The sequence below is a fragment of the Manis pentadactyla genome, chromosome 10 (genome assembly GCF_030020395.1).
Source record: "Manis pentadactyla isolate mManPen7 chromosome 10, mManPen7.hap1, whole genome shotgun sequence".
Taxonomy (NCBI): domain Eukaryota; kingdom Metazoa; phylum Chordata; class Mammalia; order Pholidota; family Manidae; genus Manis; species Manis pentadactyla.
Genome location: NC_080028.1, coordinates 8,937,013 through 8,961,333, shown reverse-complemented (window position 1 = coordinate 8,961,333; position 24,321 = coordinate 8,937,013). Strand labels below are relative to the sequence as shown.

Sequence of the window (24,321 nt, the reverse complement as noted above, 5' to 3'; positions counted from 1 at the left end):
CAAGTAAAATCATTACAGTTGAAGCCAGTGCCCTCCAACTTTACGTGTGTGCAGACATGCACATAGGATATGTATCACCTTTCCCATCCTGGTCTCTTCCCCAACTCTCAGAGGCAACCAAGATTAGGAGCTTGGCATCATTCCTTCCACACCATTCCCATGTTCTTACAAGTTTGTAGGATGCTGTTTTTAAAGTTAGCCATCCTGAGCTGGCATAATATTTTCCCAGACCCTATAAAGTGCCAGACACTGGCTGGGTCCTAGGAGTTCAGTACTCAACAAGATAGTCCCTGCCCCTGTAGACATGGTCTTCTAGCAGGGGAGACAGTGTTAAACCAACTTGCAAACAAAAATGTAAGTTGTGGTTTGTGCTGAGGGAATATGAGAGGTGTGTGCCATTTAGACCTGGGCTCAGGTACAACCCCTCTGAGCAAGTGGCCCTTAGCTTGAGCTCTAGGATCAGGGGAGTTTCGGTGGCAAGGAAGTGGGCTGGTGAGCGTTCTGGAGAGAATTGAAATGCAGAGGGCTCTGGCTGGGAAAGAGCCGGGGGAGTGGTGGACACAGGAGAGAAGGAGGAGGGAAAGGCCAGAGGGTCCTCAGGGGTCCCCCTGGGGGAGTTACAGATAGGTCAGTATATAGGGCTAACGGAGGTACATGCACTGGCCATAAAGATAAAACAAAGCTTCTCTCTAAGATGCTCTTACCTCCTGGACGTTTTGGGTACATTACTGTGATCTTTGGGGGCCACTCTGCTGTTACACCAGGAATACACAGGAGGCCAGCTTCCAGTAGGGGCTGGCAGCAGGATGTTCCTCTTCTGGCCATGTTCTGGCTTCAGTAACTCCTCTTTGGTTTGTACATACAGCTGCATAGGAGAGGCAGCAATGTGTGTTAGCATATCCATGGGGCTCATGGCTCCTTTTCGGGGCTTCTCATTCAAACACTGTAGCACTGTCCATAAGCGAACTGACCAGCCCCATAGACTATATGTGTCCGACTTCAGGCCAGATTTCAACAAACCATTGTACTTCTCTTTCATGCCTGCCCTGGCAGGGTTATATAGTACATGAAACTTCCACTTCATTCCTAATTGCTGCACCCATTCTTTTTTTTTTTTTTTTTTTTGGTATCGTTAATGTACAAGTACTTGAACAACATTATGGTTACTAGACTCCCCCTATTATCAAGTCCCCGCCACATACCTGCTGCACCCATTCTTATAACACACGTCCAATAAAGTGGGTGGCTTGATTGCTCTGAATCACCTGAGGCTGGCCATAGGCTGCAAAGAGATGCTCTAGGCCCCTGTTGATGGTTTGCTGATCTGCACAACATGCAGGAAAAGCAACGAATAGTCCAGTAGCCATGTCCACACAAGTCATGGCACACTCATATCCTTCTGATATGGGCAGAGGCCCAATATAGTCTATCTGCCACCTGACAAGGGGTATCAGCCCCCTTACTATAGTCTCATGTTGCTGCAGGACCCATTGTAAATCCCTCTTAGAGCATACAAGGCACTCTGTCCAGGCTCTGCTGACTTCTTCAAAGGTTAACAGCAAGCCCCACCAACAGGCTACAGCCCACATTGTCTTTTGCCCTGCATACAACAAACACCGATGTAACCATTGGGCTACATCAGAGGCAGGCTTTCCTTCTAGCCAACACACCTGGGCCAGTATGTCGGTTTCATCATTCCCTGGGGATGCCAAAGGCAAATCACATGATATACAGAATATTCTTAGTCTGACCAGAGGCCCATAGGTTTTGCCACAACTCTTGCTCCCAAAGGGGCCAGTAACCAACCTTCCAGTTGGCATGATACCATGTTGGTAGCCACAGGGTCAAGCCCTGATAGATGGCCCAGCTGTCAGTGCAAAGAACTATGGGGGAAGGCTCCTGGGTGATCACGAGCCATACTACCCACAACTCAGCCCATTGGCTGCTCTTCCCCTTTTCATCCTCCATCCATATTGTCTCAGTCTTAGGATGGAAAGCCACAGCCCTCAACTTTGGGGGCTGCCCATGAGTGGAGCCGTCTGTATACCAAGCATCTTCAGGTATAGGGGCTTTTCCCTCCTGATAAGGGCTGTTGGTTACCAATGGCTGAAAAGCAAGTTCTTTCTGCTTTCCACTGGTATACGTCACAGGCCCCGATAAGCGTTGGAGTTCTCCACTTAAGGGGCAGCTAGTAGAGAGGGCGCTACACTGCTGCAAATATGAGCCCCACTTGGCCAGTGTAGGCATCTGTGCTACTCCACTCTGTGGCCGTTGGACTCCAGTCTTGCACCCACCCCACAATGGGATAGGTAGTTATTACCCTGGTCGAAGTTGTTCCAGTGATAGACTCCGTAGCCAGCAAGGAGTGGTACACAGCAGCCAGTTGCTTCTCTATCAAGGTGTACCGGACCTCTGCTCCTTTCCATAGTTGTGACCAGAATCCAATGGGTTGGCAGGTCCATTCAAGCCGCTGCCAAAGACCCCAACCATAACCATCCTCGGTTACATGATCATCTAGCTCACAGGGCCTTGTTGAGTCCATTACACTCAAGGCCTCTACAGCCTTGACTGCCTGCTCAGCAGCAGTAAAAGCAGCCGCACATGTCTCATCCCAGGCCCACCTGATGCCCTTTTTGTACCAACCAGTATAAGGGCTTCAGAATTTGTGCCAAGTGTGGGATAAACACTCTTCAGTGGCCCAAAAGACCCCAAAACTCTTGTAAGACTGCCACAGTGGTAGGGAAAGCCTGGACCTTGTCTGTGACTGCTTCAGGAATAACTTTAGTTTTACCCAACCAGACAACCCCCAAGAATTTCACAGACAAACCAGGTCCCTGAACCTTGGTGCTGTTCACAGCCCATCCTTTCTCCCATAGATGTTGCAGTAGTCTAGGAACTGCCCCTTCTAAATCTGCAAGAGAATCAGATGTGAGCATAATATCATCAATGTAGTGATACAGCCCCACCATTTGTGGTTTCTTCCGTGTGGCCAAGTTGTGGGCTACAAGTCCGTGACAAATGGTGGGACTGTGGAGATATCCTTGTGGAAAGACAGTGAATGTCCACTGCTGGCCTTTCCATGTGAAGGCAAACTGTTTCTGACTTTCCCGTACTATGTAAGTAGAGAAGAAAGCATTAGCAAGGTCTACAACATAATGGTATGTCCCTAGTTCATGACTGAGGGTGTCCAGAATGTCTGCTATAGAGGGGACAGCAGCATGCAAAGGGGATGTGACGTTATTCAGTTCCCTGTAGTCCACACTCATACGCCAGGAGCCATCTGGCTTTTTCACTGGCCACACTGGGGAATTAAAAGGACTGTGAGTGGGCTTTATGATGCCCACCTTCTCCAACTCCTGTAGAGTTTCTCCAATTTCCTTGTGCCCCCAGGCAACTTATACTGCTTCGTTTTTGTCACCCACTGAGGTACAGGCAGAGCTACAGATGGGTGCTTAGCATGTCCCTTCAGAACTGCCTTTGCCACATGTTCCCTCAGTCTGAACTCACCTGCACTGGTCTGTAACCACAGGCCCTGCAGGATATCTACCCCAAAAATACAGTCAGGAATGGGAGAAATGTACACAGTATCCTCCTTTGGAGGTAAATGCCCTATCCTCAATGGGATTTGGGCTTTCTTCACTCTAATTGCCTTCCTTACCCCCATAGCCATCTATCACAGCAGGGGTCCCAGGAAAATGCTCAGGGTTGCCATAAATCAGAGAACACTCAGCTCCTGTGCCCACTAGTGCCAGGACATGTACATTCACAGGGGAACAATGAATTACTAATTCAACATGGCCTCTGGTCCCCACCAGGTCCCCCAGGGTGGGGACCTTGACCCCCCCCCAGTCAAACCACAATGCCCAATCGTCCTCCTATGGGGGGTGAGAGCCCAGGCAAATCCTGAGTACTCTCCCCCAGGAAGTTTTGCAGGGACACAGGCCGGACATGGGGCTTTGACTCTGGTTTCCATGTCCTGGACCTCAGTGGCTGGAACTGCTGCCCTGGCTGTAATTGGTGCCACAGTTCTAACAAGATCCTATAGAGCTGTCCATCAAGTTTCTCTTTCACTACCCCGGCCTTTTTCAGATCAACCCACATCTGGGTCCTCGAGACCTTCACGGGGCCTTTTGCACCTCTCATTTCAGTCGAAGCCCGTTCTTCCCTCCGCGCTCTTATTGTTTCAACCTCCCCCAGATCTGCTGAAGTACAAGGAGCCTCACCTAAGGGTTGCCCTATGTGGAGGGTAAGAGTAGTCACTAGGGGCTCAAAGAGAGATGTGGGAGCTATCTGCAGCACCAGATTTCTCATTCCTACAGTGAACACCCCCTTATTAGTGCCTTGGGGGTCCATATTATAGATGGTATTTTTCATGCCCAATTCCCGCAGTACCTGTTGGAGCTCTGCATACGTTTTCCAGCTAGTGAGTAAATATGGTAAATCACCCTGATTAGGCCAAACTGCTCTGAGGGCAGCTTTCAGCCACTTCAGAAGTGTGATTCCCTGAGGTGTGATGGGCACTTTGCAACTGCTGCTGGAGGGAAGGGTGAGTCATCAGGGACGCCAGTCTACTCATTTCAGGACCCGACATAACATTGTTTTCCACCCCCATATCCCAGAGATGTAAAAGTCATGTAGGCAGATTCGGACGGCTTCTGCCTATTCCGGACGCTCGTGTCCACCAGCTCATCCTGGGTATAGGGGAGGAGGCTGCATCTCTCCCAGAGGAACCCGCTGTTGTTCCATCTTTAAGAGAGGGGCCTGCGGAGGTGGTGGCCCTGCTCTCGGCACCTCCTCTGGCGTCCCTTCTACCATTTCCAGAGCTGAAGGCAACACCTCTTCCTTCAGCTCTCCCATGGCTTCTCACAGCCTGCACGCCCCTGCTGCCCCTTCCCATCCCGCTGGTATCTCTATGAGGACCACTTTCTTAGTCTTCAACTTTATTTTCTCCCTCATAGCATCCCACAACTTGCCTGCCGGTTCTGCCACCTCCCGCTGAAGGGCATCTCTCTCTTCCATAACCCTTTCTTTCTCCTCAATAACCCTCTCTTTCTCTTCGATAAACTCTCTCTCTCCTTGATAACATTCTCCATTATCTCAAGGAAAAGAGACCCTATAATGCCAGCTCCATTCAGGGCCTCTAAGCAGTCTTCTCTCTCACGAAAGGCTAATTCTGCAGCCTCCAGGGTCTCCACCCTTCCCCAGTTCCGGGAGAGGCCCCACCTCTCTAGGAGGTGCTTTACCTTAGACCAATTCCCCACTAGGGGCTCCCAAATTGGAAGCCCTGCAGATAGGGGGCTCCCGGGTGAAGCTGCACCCTCTGCTGCTGCAGCCACTGGGGTCTCCCCACTATCCACGGGGGGGGGGCGGGGATTCCAGGTATCTCCCCACCATCTCTAGGTGTAGCCCGCCCAAGGGTTGCACCCAAGTAGACAGATTTCGGGTTCAGAGGTCCCGCCAACTACCGCCAAGTATAACTCTGGGGAAAAACCCTGGTGCAAAATACCGTTGAAACTGAAATCAAAGGGAGAAATAAGAAACCCGTTTATTGCTTACAAGCAGTTGTCCCACATCTCTTGACCAAGCTGCTGCAGCAGAGTGAAAAACCACTCAGCCTCCAAGGTCCCTGGCTGGCCCTTGTAATTACCTATTGATATGGAGATGGTACTTATCTCCAGCCTTTGGAAACATCTATTGATACGGAGATGCACTGAAGCCAGGGAAGAGATTCTGGAAGTACTGCAATTTTACCCACACACTGTTATAAGTATTATTACTTAAATTTTCATTATTACTTAATAGCCACACCTCCATTTGCTTTTTCTGCCCTCATTGTCATGGTTTACCAAAGCACTTGGCAATATATTTCCTGCCAAAGTGAGACAGGGACCGTGGGCTTAGACAGAGTAGAGTGAAGGCCTCCAGAAAAACCAAGGTAGGATAATTCAGTCAGAACAAGTAACCATATGAAAGAAACCCCCCACCAAAACTCTGTTCTAAACATTGAGCTCTAGAGTCCTTCTTCTGTGAGATCAGTTAATATTCCCCAGATAAAGTGTCTCAGAATAGCCCATGTTTTTATTATGCTAATCATTTGTAATCACATCTAAGACTCACTTTAGCATGCTAAAAGGCCCAGGCCTATGTGCTGTTTTTCCTCCTTCAGACCTAATCAAGTAATTTGCAAACTGGGCAATTGATATGACAAGCAAGCCCAGCCCTAAACAGCAGTAAATTCAAGAAAGATTCCATCTTAAACATAAGATTGCCTTTTAAAACCAAACAAGTTAAGTACAGTTCTTAAACTCTTTAGCAAACAGACAATAACTCAGCCCAACTTAAGGGCAGGGGAGGCAGTCTTGATATGCTTCCAGACCAAGAAGTTGCTATTCTGGGAAAGAATCTGCAGTAAATTTCTTCTGTTAATTTTGCAGAATTACCTGGAGGACTGATAATAAAAGAGACTTAATGTCTCATCAAGGATGAACCATCCTAAGACCACTTAACAAGCCCACATCCCTAAGCCTTTTATCACATTCCTAAAATTCCTCAACCACCTATAAACCCCCTAGACAATGCACAACTACGGGCTCTCTCCTTTTCTGGTGTGACCCAGGAGCTCTGTCCTCTCACTGTATCTCTAAATAAAACCCTCTCTTTGGCTCTCCTACCTTGAGTGTTTGCTAAGTTCATTATTCAACTCAACGAACAAGAACCCTGACATCAAAAGGACTTCAAAAACTGAAATCGCAATCCCCAGCTGAGGTGGTTGGGGGGCGAGAGGGGGGTGACTCAGAAGAGTGTCTCAGGTCCAGAAAGGTCGCTGCCAGAAAGGGGTGAGGAGGACATCACAGTGGAGTGCCAGCCTCCCAAGACGAGCAGCTGCACACGCTCTGATGTGGATTTTAAAACATTACAGTGTGATGGCCATTCATTGGACTTAGGGAAGTCAGTGAAAGCCTGAAGGGGTTTTAACAGTCAGGACAATTTGGGGAAGAATGAACATCCTTTCAAAGAAAGACTAGTTTTCAGAATAGCTTGCAGGGCCCAGTTCAAAATGAAAATTCAGGGCCGTTTATTCAAAACGCAGTAAAAATTTTAAAAAGTGCAGTTAAAGGTACTGAAATACAAGCTTTTTCCTTTCAAAATGTTTTATTACTTATTAAATGTAATAGGGGTAATAGTGACACATGCGTAACACTGTAAACTTAAAATTGCAAAACATCTTGTTATAGTTTTATATAATATAAAATAGTAATGCCTTATTAATATGATCATTAGTTTTCTGGCTCACTTTTCTGCAAACTCATTAATGAATGAGGTCATCAGAATGTATAATTTTGCCAACTTCATTCCAATTGATATAACTGAAAGCTACAACAGTCAGTCCTGGCAAATGCAAGATCATAATTTTTTGTAATTTTTAATTTTAAGAAGGAGCTTTCTGCTGATACAACTATTACTGGAGCTGTTAAGAATATTTTTTAGACTGTCACATTTGGAGAACTCTCTGCTAAATTATTTCAAAATATAAATTTTAATACTTCCAGAGCTGATGATTCCTGTAGAACAAATTTGAAAAGGTTTAATTCTTCATACAGATCAATTTATATATATATATTTGAATTTAATTTTCTATGTGAAGTTATACAGGGACATTTGGACATTTTAATGTTTCCTCTGACATCTTCTGTAACCTGTGTAAGTTGTACAAGAAACTGAAACTGACTTCATGATTTGTATATAATTTAATAACCTGTTTGTACATTTGATTGCTCTTTCATTACAAGGAAAAATTAGTTTTAAGATTGTCTTCCTTTAATAATGAAACTTCAAATGAAAACAATGATTTTCTGCAGAATGTGATCTTTAAATTAAATTGCTGTTTCTAAGTCTGTGAATATTTGCTTTGCAATGTTGCAGCAGTTTTTAAAACTGAGATTCTAAACTCTAAAGAATTCTAACAACTCCCCAATATGCTTTATTGCAACATCCACGTATACGCTTTGGTTTTGTAATAATCTGCCAACAGATTATTGTGAGAGTGTTGGCAGTTCCTGCCCAACTTAGGCCACATGCCTATTTTTGTGCAGATGCTATAGGACAGTCTCTTCCAAGCAGAGTACCTTCCCTCACCATGGCCTTGCTGGTCTTCACCCATCTGCTGCTGCCAGTCTGGGCACAGATCCTAGCTCAGCCTCTCCTCCCCCTCACTGCCCCATTGTGTTCCAAACTGCCCAGCCATGTGGGTGCCCAGGCCAGGCCACCTGCTCAGCACCTGTGCTGCCCACTGCCCACAGGAGCCTGCTCTCTGCCACCTGGTGTATATCTCTGCTCACACATATATTTCATTGTCCCATTGGACTTCTTTTCCAAAACACAAGTTCAAATAATAAATTATTAAGGATTTCAAGGTGGCAAAGGCAGAGCATTAAACCAAGAGCTGGGTCCATTCTGAGTTGGGGGCCGGCATGACTGCGCAGGTCACATGCCCATGAGTTCAGCCCTGCCCAGAATACCGATTCCAGGCCCCGCTCCATTTTCTCTTTATTCTAGTCTGAATCTTTTTCTTCTCCCATGTATGTAGTCTTCTTGTCAGTTAGGCAGCTACACTTGACTGGGGACCTGTACTATTGAGCTACAATAATAAATATATATATCCGGTCTTCATCCTGTCCAGTTCCTGGCACAGAGCTCCTAAAGCACTCGGAATTTCTGAATGACAGGCGCAAGAGGGGCGTCTGTTGTTATTCAAAACAAGCCCCTTTCAGCCACTCGGGGTGTATGTAATGAGGTGGCTTTTGGGAGGCCCTAACCATGGCGGTTGGTTGTTAGGGGAGCCAGCTATGTGATTGGAGGGCTGGAACGTCCAGCCCCGCCCCCTGAACACTGGGCCCTTTTATAATAAACTGGTATTAGTAAGAAAAGCACTGCCTTGAGTTCTGTGAGCCATTCTAGCAAATTATTGAACTAGAGGAAGACGTCCTGGGAACCCTGATTTATAGCTGGTAGGTCCGAAGTACGGCAGGCTGGACTTGTCATTAGCATCCGAAGTGGCGGCAGTTTCCCGGGGACCGAGTTTTTAATCTGTGGGATCTGTCACCAACTCCAGGCAGACAGGTTCAGAACTGAACCCTGCTGGTGTCAGAGAATTGGCCAGTGTGGGGGAAAACCCCACACATTTGGTGTTAGTGCTGGTAATTGTAGAGAAAACAACGGTGTATTTCTTTTAGGGCCAGAGCTATGCAATCACTTACCTGTTTCCTGTCTTTCAATGCCTCCGAGAGATCCCTAAGCTGATCCCATTCTACGGATGAGGCGCTGGGCTGTAAAGGTGGCATAGCCAGGGTCACACCGGGCAGAGCTTGAAGCACCGACACACGTCCACCCCCAAAACCACCTTGCTGCCCTTTGTTAACTTGTTTTTACAGGGCATATAGCTACCTTAATAATTCACGTATTCCAAAAGCCTGTTTTATGCAGAAATTCTGCCAGCTCAGAATGTTTCTGCATCAGCAGAAACTTCAGCTTCGGGTACCCAGCCGTCCTCCTCTGAGCTTACCTATCTCTGGCTCCTTGCCAGGCCTGCCCCAATGATGTGTCCTAGAAATGCTACTTCAAACATCTGAGAGATGTGACAAAACAAAAGCCTTCTCCTCAAGCTTTTTCAAAAGGCGGCAGGCTTAAGAGTTTAATCAGCGGGTCGGTGGCACGGGTCAGGCCCTCGCTGTCAGCGCGGCAAACTCTCCAGCCCATCCTGGGCCCTCTTCTCCCTCCACACCCGCTTCCTCGGGGAGCCCTGCTGGCCTCCCAGCTTTACAGACCGCTGTGCACCGACCACTCCCAAGTCCACACCCGCGAGTCACTTACGTATCCGGCTGCCCTCCACTGAGGTAGCATCCACATCACCCGCTTAACAGGCGCAAAACCAAGCTCCCGATGTTCCTCCCCATCTTGGTCAATGGCAACCTCGTCTGCCACGTGCTCAGGGCAAAATCAGCCCTCCCTTCCCTCATATTTCACATGTGATCCACTGGCAAATGCTGTTGGCCATTCCTAATTCTGACCACCCTTCTTCACTTCTACCACGGCCACTCTAGTCCAGGCCACCTGCTCACGCTCCTGGACCACTTCAGGAGCTGCCCCAGTGGCGTGCCTGCTTCCGCCCGGCCTCTGTTCTTGACAACAGTGGCTGCGGTAACGACCACCATCACAGTAACTGCTCCCACTCTACAGTGCTCAGAATGTGCCAGATGCTGTTCTGAGCGCTTTCTTTACATTGACTTCAATCCTCACAATAACCATTCAAAGTGAGCACTATTATGATCCCCGCTTTACAGATAAATACACTGAGTTTTGCACATTTTGAATTTTCCAGTGCCCTTGCCGCCCCTCCTCTCCATCAGTCCCCTGGTCCTCCCAGGCTGAAGGCTGCTCCTCCTCTAGCGTTCCCGTCTCAGTCAAAAACAGCAGGCAGGCCACTGGGGCAGCTCCTGTAGTGGTCCAGGAGCACGAGGAGAGAGGCCTGGACAGGAGCAGCTGTGGTGGAAGTGGCCGCCTGAGCCTGCAACCTGGGGGTCATCCCGACTTCCCTTTCTTGAGCTTCCGATCCACTGCCAGTCTTTCCATTTTACGCCCCCTAGTCCAGGCCACCACCCCATCTGACTACCTCGGTTATCTCAGCAGCCTCCTAAATCTGGTCTCCTGGCCTTCTGGCCCTGGGTGATCTTCCTAAAACACAAGTATGATCATGTGACTCTCCCACTTAAATGAATTTTCCCAGGCACCCACATCCCCCCTGACTTGTCCCTAGCTCCTGCCACACTTGGTTTTTACCACTGCTCAACACCTGGCAACACACACACACTTTCCTATGCTGTTCCCTTGGCTTGGGTGCTCTTTCTCCCTTCTCTGCCTGATTCCTCTTCCCTCCTAGACCTAGTTCTGGGGTCACCTCCCTGTGATGTCCTCCTGACTCCCCCAGTGCTGTGTAATGACCATCTTCTCCTGGGAACATGCCCATCCAGCCCTCCTGAGCAAGGTCACCTTGGCTGAGGTGCTAACAGGCCAAAAGCAGTTTGGAGGCCAAGTGGTGAGGCCTTCGTCAGCACCTTCTGTATGTCTGGAACTAGTCCCAGAACCCCAAGGTCAAACAGTAGAAGCACATGGCATGAGGAGGGGGAAGTGGGCCTGGAAAAGAGGAGAAGAGAAGAGAACTAGAGAACTAACATGTTTGGAGCAGGTTCTATGCGCCTGTGCTGAAGGCTTTGAAGACGGTACCTCATTTAATCACCGTAACATCCCCAGGAAGTAGGGACTTTAAAAACAAAGGGACTGATGTATAAGGGTTACAAAACTAATAAAAGCAGCGTTTCAAAACAGGGAGAGAAAGAAGAGATCATCCAGTAATAAAAAATTGACTACGTATATGAAAATAATCAAGTTGGACCCCTTACACTGCATTAAAACCCTAGATGGAGTAAACACGATTACTTAAGTGAATATTTATGTCAATTTGGGGTTAGGAAGGTCTTTTTTAGCATAACACAGAAGGCAGAGGCCATAAAGGAAAATACTGAGAGATGTGGCTATGTACACATGTAAATGTTTACTATGTCAAAAATACATGAATTTAAAACGAAAGTAGAAAACTTGGAAAAGTATTTCCAACATGTTAGCCGACAGAAATACGGGTTCATGATCTAAACAGACAATTTACATAGGAAGAAATGTAAGTGGGCCAATACATGTCTCCAAAAATGTTTAATTTCCTAATAACCATAGAAAAATACAAATTAAATCAAATTGAGGCACCATTTTTAATCCACCAAATTATCAAACATTTGCTTTAATAAAATGATTGCCTCAGGGGGTGCCACGGGAGAACACATCTTCAAACTGCTGATGCTAGACACTGCGTTTTGGAGGTTTATAAATAGATTTTGCATTCCAAGGCAGGACAGAGAATCCATCGGCAAAACAACCTTCCTCTTGTTCTGGATTGTTCTGTTAAGACTCCCTCCGTGGGACAGCTGTGAAGTAAGAGCCTCCTGCTGCTCTTGGGGAATCCGGAAGCCAGCTACTTCCGACAACTATGTGAGGTATTTTATTTAGTTATGCAAATTGGATCTGCTAGTTAAAGAACCCTTTTTTTCTAACCTGGATTTTGCAGCCAGCTCTATGCAGGAAAATCACACACGTGTGCAGGTATACGAGTGTGTGTTTTCATCCCATCATCTGAGAACAGGCTGGATGAGGGAGGCAGGCCTGCCCTTTCCCAAACCAATCGAAGGAGGCTGCCCAGGGTTAACAAACACTGGCCCGGGCTGTGGGGCTGCAGGTGGTGGTAGCAGCCTGATCTTGGGATGTGCAGCCATTCATTGTGATGGTCTAGCCTGCCCGGGGCCCCGTGATGCGGTGAAGAGAATAAATATGCCCACTGTCCATGCTGCGGGAGCAGCAGCTGAAGCAGGCTTTGAACAAGAGGCCTGAATTTCCCCTCCCCCTCGGGTTGGGGGCTGTGGAGGTCTGCTGGGCAATAGGAGCTCAGTCAAGGCCATTCCCACTAGCGGGAGGCCAGCCACCCCTGCACTTTCCCTGAACTGTGGTCGCCGAGACTGAGAAGAGAGGCAGACAGCATGGCCCCAGTGGAGAATCCCAGACTGTAGACTTTGGCAGCCCCGACCTCCAGGTGAGATCTGCCTTCTGTTCTCCCCAAACCTGCAGTAAGGTTTTGTCAGGCTGATGGTAGCTGTTTTAGGGAAATGAGGGAGGGCACTGAGCCCAGAGAAGCCATCCCGGGAGCTGAAGCCTAGAGATGTCACCAGATGGCAAGAGGTGACCCAGTTCTGGGGAGTAGGGCAGTGGTCCAGAGGAAGGAAGGTGGCCGAGATGACAAGCAATAGCCAGGTCAGAGCAGGCAACAGGAAGCATTGCCTCATCCGTGGAGGCAAACCGATGATGGCCTGGTGTCCTGCGCTGGCACTCAAGGCCGTTTTCATTTGAATGTTGAGGAGCAGAGTGTCCCGGGGATGGAGAATTTGAGGACCCCTGGCTGCAGGTCAGAGGCAGGAGAACAGGCTCCTTTATATGCTGCATGACTGCAAGTGGTGATTGCCAATTGAAAGACAACTTTCCCACCACTAGCAACACCCCCAAAATGTGCATACTCTGTACCCAACAAAACCGTTTCCAGGAGTGTCTCCTATGGTCAGAAAAAGGTCACTGTACGTTACCTAGATGGCAGACAGAAACACCAAATCTTTGTTTTCAGGGCCCTCTGGATGGGATTTAGCTCTTCCTTCACTTAGGCATGCAGACTTAGGCAAGCCACAGCAGACTTCGCGACACCTGGGGCTTTGCCCCCAGTAGAAATCAGTTGCTTCAGGCCTCTTGAATGCTCATCCACATTTCAAAGTTCTGTCATTATTAAACCCACTATGAGATCCTGCTACTACGTGCATTAGTAAGAAGCACATTTATAATTACAGCCCAATTTCTTTGCATTTCATAACAGGCTTTATTTTTTAGAGCAGTTTTAAGTTTATATAAAAATTGGGAAAGAAATACAGGGTTCCCATATACTTCCTGCCCACAGAGTTCACCCTGTTATTGACATCTTGCTTTGATGTGGTACATTTGTTACCACTGATAAGCCAATTACAAAACATTATTGACTAAAGTCCATACTTTAAGTCAGGATTCACTCTTTATGCTGTACATTCTGTGGGTTTTGGCAGATGCATAATGTCATGTATCCACCATCACAATATCATGCAGAGTATTTACGTTGCCCTAAAAACCCTGTGTGCTCCACTTATTCATCCCTCCCTCTCTCTTCCCAAATGCTCGGAACCACTGATAACAAGTTTTGCTTTTTCCAGAATGCATTGTAGTTGGAATTAAAAGGTATGTAGGCATTTCAGATTTGCTTATTTACTTAGCTATATGCACTTGAGTTTCCTCCATGTCTTGTTTTGTGCCATTGAGTATTCAGAGTTTATTGGAAAATGAGATTTCAGAGCAAGATAAGAGTTCATGCCCAAGAGTTGGGTGTGGGCTGACCCAGTGAGGGTCATCTTCCTCCATGTCTTTTCATAGCTTGATAGCTCATCTCTTTTTATCTTTGATAATATTCCACTCTTTGGAGTTACTTTATACACCACAGTTGTTTATCCCTTCACCTACTGAAGGACATCTTAGTTGCTTCAATTATAAATAAAGCACCTATATAATAATTATAATAAACATCTATATCTGAAAGTGGAGGTTTTTGTGTGGATGTAATTTTCAACTCATTTGGATAAATACAAAGGCGTGTAATTGCTAGACCACTCGTTAAGACTCTGTTTAGCTTTGTAAGAAACTGCCAAACTGTCTTCCAAAGTGTGCCGTCTTGCATTCCAGCAGTGAAGGAAAATTTTGTGGCCCTGCATCCTCACTAGCATTTGGTGGTGTCAGCATTTTGGATTTTAGCCACTCTAACATGTATGTAGCGGGGTCTCCTTGAGGTTTAATTAGCAATTCCCTTATGACATAGGATATGGAGCACCTTTCACATGTTTATTTGCCATCTCTGCTCTGGGTCAGACTGTAAGCTCAGGCGATGCTGTCTGTAGGCAAGTTACTCTCCTCATTGTATCAGACAGCCTTGCTGCATAACACATATTCTATCCCAAAACTCAGCGGCTTACAACAAAGATCACACATCTGTGGGTGCTGTGGGGATCAGTGGACTGCGGCTGGGTGGGGCTGGAAGCTCTGGGCTGCACAGAAGGGTCTGCTCCACTTCTCGCTGCAGGCTTCCAGGTCTGCTGGCCCAGCTCTGCTCCACATCTCATGCCTTCTTTGGACAACTGTAGCCCAGTTAAAAAATATATTTTGATAAATGTGTTTCAATATAATTGGTTTTCTTTGTAAACTCTGGCATATTATTTTATGCATTTAAAAATATTATTTTGAGAGGAGGCTTCTCCAGGTCAGAGAGGTTCTTGCACAAAGTTAAGAATCCCAGTCTACAGGATATACAATGCAACTCTGAGTGTAATCCTGAGAAACAGGGAACAACAGAAGACCTCATACAGGGGAGGCTGATTAAACCTGGTTATTTCTTTACAATGGGATACCACAGGGAAACAAAAACTTTATTATAGAAGAATAGGGAAATAAAACATCCCAATTTTAATATTCATTGGAAAAAAACAGGTCATGAAATAATACACACAGTGACACCCAATTTTTACAAAAGAAAAGCATGAAATATACATGTATCTATAATCTGAAAGGATATTTACCAAATTATTAACAGTACATCTTAGGTGGTGGTGAGATACAGGTGATTTAATTTGTCTTATTTGTCTTTTCATTTTCTGTATTGAACATGTATTATCTTAAAAGACATAAGACATAAACGACATTAAAAGTTCTTTTTTATTTTTAAATCTGTTATCTTGAAGTATAACTTAGGTGCAATAAAATTTACCACTGTCAAGTGTACAATTTGACGAGTTTTGACAAACAGACACAGTTGTGTAACCACCACCATCATCAAGCCATAGAATATTCGCAGCACCAAAAAACAAAAGTTTCCTTGGATCCCTTTACCTCTCCAACCCCCTAGGCCTCTAACCACTGATCTGTATTTGGTCATTATATTTTTGCCTAAGAGTTACTTATTAAAGAAAACAAACAACTGATCGGATGCTTAGGTAGTAAATTGCCCAAGGTTGTTGCCTCCTCCAGGAAGCCTTCTTAGATTTCTGCCTCTCTATCCTCTTTACTCTACCCACCCCAACCCCATCTAGGAGTTCTGTCCTTCAATGCTGAACCCATGGTGTTTTCATTAATCACCAATTCACACTTACATTTCTTCTTAAGGGCATTTGCTTCTTAAGGTCATTTGCTTCTTAAAGGCAGGGACTCTCAACCTGCAACACCTTCTAATGCAGTAATAAGGCCATTTGTGAAGTACTTACTGGTGCCAGGTGCATGCTAAACCCTTTACCTCTGTCTACTTTATCTTCCCAGCAATCTGAAAAGGATGGTAAAATTACCTCCATTTAACTGAGGAGGCAAAGGAAGCTCAGGGTAAGCAATTCATCAAGGCCACAGGAAGTAGCTGAGCCCCGGGACTTAAACCAGGTCTGTGGCCAGAGTTCATAAACTCGATCACACTGTATGCACTGGCCTCCGTAACGGTCTGATGCACAGAAGGCGCCAGGTTAATACCGTTCACTGCAGCCAGCGTGCTCCTGAAGAGACCCGAGCTCCGTGGTCTTTCTTTTCCCGCAGCCCTTTGGATGCTCAGGAAAGACACCCCCTGCCTTCCTCCTCGTCAGCTCTCCATGTCTTCCAGGGAGCTCCCCTTCCTTTGGCTCCTGAATGCGAGGGTGGGCAGTGGGAGCACAGGGGGGCTGGGGGAGGGGCCTGCAGTGCCCGGAAGGAGAGGCTCCTCCAGGAGCCGCCAGGTGGGGCGACAGCCTGCCTGGCAGATGGGCAGCCTCGGGAAGGACCTGCTTCCTTTGGACTATTTGGAAGCCAGGGGCTTTCATAGCCAGAGCCGAGGGCCAGGCATGGAGGGTGGCCACAACTGGGCCTGCGGATAGCTGGCCAGGGGATATGCTCCAGAGGACCAACCCACAGGAGATAAGCTAGAATGGATTTTCACAGGACATTGCATTGGCCAGGAGCACAGCTGACCAAGGTCAGGAGCTGGAACCAAGCCTGGAAAGATCCCATCCTTCTTCACACTGTTGGGTGAAGGCTGGGGCACGTTCCTGCTGGAATTAGCTCCTTCTCATCATGCTTGGCCATTTCCAGAAGCCTGGCAGGGATGAGGGGATGTCAAGGTCTAACTGGGGCTCTGAGAAGCCTGGGTTCAAATCACAGCTGTGCCATTTTCTGACTGGTCACTCCAACTTCCCAGGCCTCAGTGTCCTCTCTGTAATAACAATAGCAACACCTTGCCTTTAACAGTTCAGACATCTTTGCATGCATTTGCATGCAGTGAAACAGGCACTATGGCTCAGCTTGCCAGGAATTCACAAGGCTAACAAAGGGGGGGAAGTAGGACCAGAGCAAAGCTGGTCAGTGTTTCTCCTGTGCAGCCCGAAGCTGCTTCTTAGCCTAAGACCTCAGGCATCTACATGTTTTGCTGCCACTAAAGATGTTCACACCTGCATGAGTTTGCTAGGGCTGCTGTAACAAAGTGCCACAGCTGGGTGCTTAAGCAATAGAAATGTGATGTTTCTCACTTCTGGAGACCAGATGTCCAAGGTCAAGCTGTCAGTAGGGTTGGTTCTTCGGAGGGTGGGGGAAAGGATCTGTTCATGCCTCTCTCCCAGCTTCTGGCGGTTTGCTGGCAATCTTTGGTTATACAATCTTTGTAGGCACATCCCTCCTCTTTGAGTTTGTGTTTCCATGGTGGTTTCCCTGTGTCTCTGTTTCAAATATCCCTTTTATCATCAAGGACCCCTGTCCTATTGGATCAGGGGTCTGCCGCACTCCAGTATGATCTCATTTTAATTAATTACATCCGCAGCAACCTATTTCAAAATGAAGTCAAGTTCTGAGACACTGGGGGGTTAGGATTTCCACATGTGAATTTGGGGGACACAGTCAAACCCATAACAACACTGTTATGGAATGTGGGCCACAAAGTTGGCCTCTGAAGCAAAGGGCTCAACTTCTTCCTAACTGTGTGACCCTGGGCAAGTGACTACCTGTCTGGGCCTCAGTTTTTACAACTGTAAGATGGGGATTGTGCATGTCATTGACAGACTTCCCAGCTGCTGCCCTTCTGGATCTTTCCTCATGTTCCTGCCAAGGCTGCAGGAACAAGATGTCCTAGCCAGTGACTGAGTAAAGGGGAGACACAGGCTCCTTTAACCATGACCTCAGCTGGAGGACTTTCTAGTCGGCATGGCTGACACTTTCCTGGGACTGTACTACCTGCCGTGTGAGACTCTTTCCACCGGGTCCTCCCGGCCCCATCTCTCACTTGGGAGTCACACCTGTTTGTCTGACAGCACTCCTGCTTCTTTGGCTTCCCCTCTTCCTTTCACAGGTGTGTCCCCCCAAAATCCTGTCTTGCTGTCTGCTCCTTGGAGGACCTGAAATCCAGGGCTAACAGTAACACATTCCATAAGGATGGTTATGAAAACACCACTTACAATGTAGTATGTGTAAAGCACTGAGAAGAGTGCCTGGCACTTAATAAATGCTCAGTAACAGTTCACTCATTCACAAAGCATTTATTTAGTGCCTGCTGTGTGCTAAACGCTGCACTTGCAGAGTTGAGTAAAACCTAGTCCCAGCTTTCAAAGAGGTCACAGCCTCTCTGAAGAGAGAAACCGAAGTAAACATAAAAATGGTTATTCTGGAAATGATCTTAAAGGAGTAATTCAGGAGAAGCAAAAAGCTGCAAATGTGCGGAGGCCCAGTCTTTCTCCACCACCCACAATCCATCCTGCACCAGGGGTCACAGAGACTGGAGTGACCCTCAAATGCCCCACTGACCTTGTCCATCTCCAGCTGCCCGGCACGCAGAAGTCACCCAGACCCCTACTGGCTCCTGCCCTCTGCTCCGGCTTTGGCTCAACCTCACCAGCACTCAAGCCAGACGACCACCGCTTGGGGCTTCATCTGCTGCACTTGCTTTCCCTCCTGATGATGACCTCTGCTGGGGCACACATCCCTGCGGTGTCATGCGACCACCTCCTCGGCATCCCTCCGGTCTCAGCTGGCATTTCCTCTGGGAAGCCTCCTCTGATTCCCTAAGCCAGAGGTAGGAGGCTCTCCTCTGGTCCCCTAGCTCTGTCCTGGTACTTGCCCTACTGCTCTGCCAGGGCCCAGTTCCTTATGTGCTTCCCACCAGACTGTCAGCTCCCTGAGGACAGAGACTGTCTTACCATATCCATGTTGAACTTTTTATTATGAAAAATGTCAAACATATACAAAAGAGGGCAAGAACAGCACCCTGAAGCCCCACCCACATCACCCCCGATCACAGAGATTTTGTTCCTTGGGTCCATCTCTCTTTTTTTTCCCTTTGCTAGAGTATTACAAAGCAAATCATTTCCCCTCCTATATGTTTTGTTGTGTTTCTCTAAGAAATTCAGTAAATAGTTTTTAAACCCTTTGTTGCCGAGCTATTAATAATAGCCCCCAATTGGAAATAAGCTGATTAGCTAACATCTGAAAATAAGGGTGTATCCAGTCAAAGGACTTTGATGCATCCACGAAGATGATCAATACCAAGACCACACAGCCAAGTGGCAAAATGCTTGGGACCAGGAAAAATCCAGAAAGGCAAACTGCTTGGTCCAAGGTGGTCTCTGTGCTCTCATTTAGCACCCAGGCCAAAACAAGTGCCCAGGTTCCTAGCCAGAATAGAGAAAGCTGAGGGGAAGGGGAAGCTGAGGATGGGGGGTGCTGGGCAGACATGTTCTTCTCTTCAGAATATTCTTCAGTGTCCCCACCTTTCCAAGCTGTTATCTGCAGACCAGATTTACTGCAGCAGCTGTTTGTGAAGCCAAACACAGGACTGAAGGGATCTTCTGGCTCTGTGGGGCTGGCTGTGGCAGAAAGCCTGTGTCAGCTCATGGCCAGTGTGGTTCTAATCTTCTCTGCAGAGCCCTCTCTGTTCTCAGAAGGTGGCCCTGGTTGCACATTCGTTCATTCTTCTGGTGTCTGGAGTTTGGGAAGGTCACGGTGCCGTGGCAGTGTTATCTGTGTTTCCAGCTGTGTGTGCACTTCACAAGGCGTTGGGACTATCTGGGCGGCCCACCCATCTGGGGCCCGTGATAGGGCACAGAGTTCCCACTGGCTGTTTAAAAGGTTATCAAGATCAGTAGTTGTGGTATCTTTGTTCCTCTGGCAGAAGCATGTCTTTGACTGACTGCAAACCCCAGTGTGACCCAGTGTTGTCCTGGGAACAACAGGCTCTGCTTCACAGCCTGGTCCCCAGGTATGCTGTCTCCAGAGAAGAAAGACACCTGTCCACATCAGACTTCCCTGTATCCACCCCCACCCCCTGGGAGCCCAGTGCCTGCAAACAGGAGGCACTGACTTAATGCTTGTTATCCCATGTGCCACTGAGCCGGGGTCTTCGTGCTCTCTGGGAAGTCAGACCTGAGGAATTTTGGACGGACCCACCCCAGTGCAGTGTTTAGGTGGTCAGGTGTGGAAAGAGGTGGGGTGGGGGGAATGGAGGTCAGCTCCCCTCCCAGCCACCTGGGGGGCTTGGGACTGTCTGTCCTCCAGCTACCTCATCTACCAATGTAGCCATTCACCTCCACCTGACTCTTCAACCAATTTGATGCCACAAACATTTGCTGAGCAGCCTCCCTGGGGCCAGTTAAGAGACCTTGAGCTGAACTGCCACAGTTCATATCCTCAGGAAGGTCACTGCCGACAGTAACTATGATGGTAAATGATCAAAATTGACTGAGAGAATAATGCCTAGGGTGGGGAATCAAGAACAATTTCTGGGAATGGCTTTCATTTGCTAAGAGCCTTGAAGATGGAGCAGCAATTCACCAGGTAGTCAAGTGTGGGGACAACGCATTCAAAGATGGAGGCAGCAAACTGTACGGTTGATAAGAAACTTCCAGCAGTTACACCGAGGTGGAGCTGTGAAGGGCCTTGGAGGGTCTGCTTCCCACCCAGGGCTGCCAGAAAGGCCTCAGAGTGTTACTGCTACTAGGGTGTTAGTACCTTCAACAGCAGAACACTTCCACACCAAATGGGCGGGCTTCCCATGCATGCAGATCAAGTGGACACTGGATGCCAGGTGACCGTGGCTTTAGCAGTTGGTAAGGGGTTTGCCCTACGCTGAACATTTCAATGAACTTTCCTTTTCTCCCTCTGTTCTTCCTTGCTCTCTACTGCCTGCATGGCTGCCGCCATTTGCTTCTACTCTTGCTTTAACAAATTCCTTTCTTGCTGGTTTCCACTGGATAGAGAATTCTTTCCCAATTAGTCAAGAGCCCTCCCTCCGCTGCCAGGGTTGAGGTTTCACCTGGTGCATAGAGACCTCCCTAGATGCAGCTGTATGGCACCAAGGTCACCCACACTTCTGTCCTATTTGGCTACAGATCAGGGATTTCCACAACCCCCTCCTCAGTTCCATAATTTGCTATAATGGCTCACAAAATTCCCTCAGTATTGCTGGTTTATTATAAAGAATATTATAAAGAATACAAATGAACAGCCAGATGAAGAGGTACATAGGGTGAGATCTGGAGGGGCCCACAGACCACAGCAGCTTCTGGCCTCATGGAGTTGGGGTGCATCTCCTGCTCAGCATGTGGATGTGTTCACCAACCCAGGTTTTTCTGGAAGTTTCATTATGGAGGCATAACTGATTAAATTATTGGCCACTGGTGCTTAACTCAATCCCCAGTCCCCATCTTTCTGCCTCCCAGAAAGGAGCGCTGAAAGTTTTAACCCTCTAAAAATGTGATTGTTTCCTCTGGCAACCAGCCCCCAAAGTAAAGTTATCTAGGGTCTACCTATCAACCACCAGTTATCTCATTAAGATGAACCCCAGGATGGTTGAAGGGGCTTGCTATGAATAACTAAAGAGGCTCCTTAGCAGCTCTATCGCTCAGGAAATTCCAAAACCTTTGAGAAGCTAGGATAAAGACCAAATATTGTAACAAAATATTCTACAACCTCTGTCACTCGAGGTTTTTTAAGTTCTGTGCCAAGAACCAGGGATGAAGACCAAATATATATTTCTTATTATATCACAACATCAGAGTCACAAGACCAGGGTTCAAATCCCTGCATCTATTTGTTGGGTGGCTCACTGAACAGTCATTTCTTGTTTTGTAAGATAAGGATGATTACAATACCTACCTCACCAGGTTGGAGTGAGAAATTATGATGAAAAAGCATCCAGCAAATGCCTGGCATACAGTAGGTGTTCAATATATGTTTATTAACTTAGAAAAATTAAATTGTAATCCGAATGTAACAAACACCAACCTACCACTGGTCAGTCTTTCCATGGTACCTTATTTAATCCTTGCAGTCATTGGCCAGGAAGACCATCACTCCCATTTTACAGAGAGGATACTGAGGCTCAGGGAGGGGATGACACTTGTTCAAAGTCACACAGGTGACAGAATATGAGGCAGGAATTAGATTGGAGTGGGTTGGGCACCAAATCCTGAATCTTTCCAGACTTTTTCTCAACAAACCACTTGGTCCCTCCCACCCCTGTTCATGTCAGAGACTGTTTATAGCCTTCCAGTTATCTATTTTCTGATGTTTCTTTAGCAACAGAAACTGTTTGTAGTGGGGCACACTGTTGCTCAGTCCAAAGCCAACATTTCCTTACCTCCCTTCCAGCGTTACAGCCAATGGGATGTAAGGACAAGTCATAGGCACCTCTGGAGGTCTCCTTACAAGGGAAGGGAGATTGCTTGCAAGTAAATGTTTGTTAATTAAGAAAAAGAGGATGAGACAGCTGTCTTCCTACCTTCCTCTTTCTTTCCTGCTGGCTGAACTCAGACAAAGTAGCTGGAGTTCAAGCAGTCATCTTGGGCCACGTGGAGCACTGTTGGTAGGACAGCAAGATGGTGAGTCACCATCCCAGTCCTTGGCTGCCTCCTCTTCCCTCTTCTGGGTCATCAGCTCTTCCCTAGTAAGTCTTTCCTTCAGCATTTAAACAGGTTCAAGTTTCTTCCAACCCTCCCTCAATCCATGTTCCTTTCTCTCTCTTTCCAGCCTCTCCAGCTGCTCATTCCCTGTTGTCTTTTCCGGCTCAGCCCCTGCTTTGACCTCTAATCCTCTCTAAGGACTGGTCTGACTTCCCTTCTTGTGTGTCTCAAAAGCACCTCAGATTGAACATGTCCGAAAAGAACTCATTCCCTTCTCCCTCCCCATGAACCTAGCTGTTCTTGCCAGAAATCAGGGGGGATCTCTTCCCATCACCACCTACAACCAATCCATAATCAAGCTCTGACAATTTCATTTCCTAAATAAAACCCACCTAGTGCCATCAGCCCACTCAAACCACTATCATCTCTTGCCTAGAACTAGTACAAAAGTCCCCTAATTGGTCTTCCTGTCTCCACTCCAATCCCCCTAAATAATGTTTTGTGCACTGTAGTCAAAGGGATCTTTCTACCAATGGGATCATGCCAGTGGCTTGCTCAGAAGTCAACAACTTCCCTTTGTCCTCCAGATGAATAGTCCAACTCCTGCCTGGGGCCTGCAAGGTCAGAGCAGGCCCCACAGTGCTCTTCTCTCTGTCCCCTCCATCTCTGTCCCGGGCGCAGAGGCCTTCTGTGACATGCATGTTTCTTGAGCCCACGCACTCCCTTTCCTCATGCCACCTCCCCTCCCCCACAACGCCCCCCACTCCTGCCTGACCTTTCTGCCCCTGTTGCCAGTTAACCCACACTTCCATGCCCCATCACATACATCAACTTCTCTTCCTGGCATTTAGCAACACTTGAGATGACTTATGTTTGTAAATGTTTCCCTCTCCTATTAACATGTTCCCTTTTTGAGCGCCTGTCTTGCTTGCTGCCTCACTCCTATATGGCCAGGCACGGTCACCCAACCAGTACTTGTTGAGTGAATGAGCAATTCGCCCTCCCCTTCCCCCACCTCACCCGCCGGCCTCACAGTGTTCATAAAGAACCCAAAACTCAGGGCCTGACGAGCCCCACCTAAAAGACATACTGGAGAAAGTGCGCAAATAATCACCCGCGAAGGGCAATCACTCAAAGAAGCCTTCCCTTTATCTTCCACCAGAGCAAAGGTGGAGGAACGCGCCTGCGCACACGCTCCACTACAGTTTCCCACTTTAGCCATGTGGTGGCGCTGGGCGCATGCTCCCTGGTAGCGCTGTACTGCTGGCCGGCTTCAGGCCGCTCTAGCCGCACTTCTTGCCTGCTCTGGCGGGAGGCGGGCGCGCCAGCGGGGGTCCCTCCAAGATGGCGGCGCAGAGGAGGAGTCTGCTGCAGAGTGTGAGGAACAGACCCGCATTCTGGGCTAGGGGTTGGGAGCCCAGGGGGGCCTGTCGGGTGCAGCCGCGGCTCCATCTCCGCCTCTGGGCCACCTTCCTCTCCCTCGCGGGGTGTGGCCGCCGCCCTCCCCTCTCCCAGGCCAGCCCCTCTCATCTCGGAGGCTGGGGGCGCATGCGGCCCCGCGAGGCCCGCGCGTGCGCTCTGAGCCCGGCCGTCGGGGCCTCGGCGTCGTGATCCCAGCGTCCCCGAGCGTCTAGGGCGCGTGGAGGGTGGGAGCCTCCCGGAGCCGGAAGGGACGGGGGGAGCCGGGTAGTGCGCCCACCCCGGCACTGAGCGG

At 48.0% G+C, this 24,321-nt stretch overlaps 1 protein-coding gene and 1 long non-coding RNA gene across 3 annotated transcripts in view; one reads left to right on the top strand and one right to left on the bottom strand.

Moving 5' to 3' along the window:
- Window positions 1–24,321, top strand: part of SYNGR1 (synaptogyrin 1) — a 76,933-nt gene that overhangs the window by 25,035 nt on the left and 27,577 nt on the right. The gene's annotated exons all lie outside the window — the stretch shown is intronic.
- On the bottom strand, window positions 21,155–23,773 carry LOC118915420 (uncharacterized). The gene is made up of 3 exons (XR_008991891.1): window positions 23,698–23,773; window positions 22,487–22,564; window positions 21,155–21,335 (listed from the first exon to the last, which is right to left on the bottom strand). It is a non-coding gene; the product is annotated as an uncharacterized LOC118915420 (long non-coding RNA).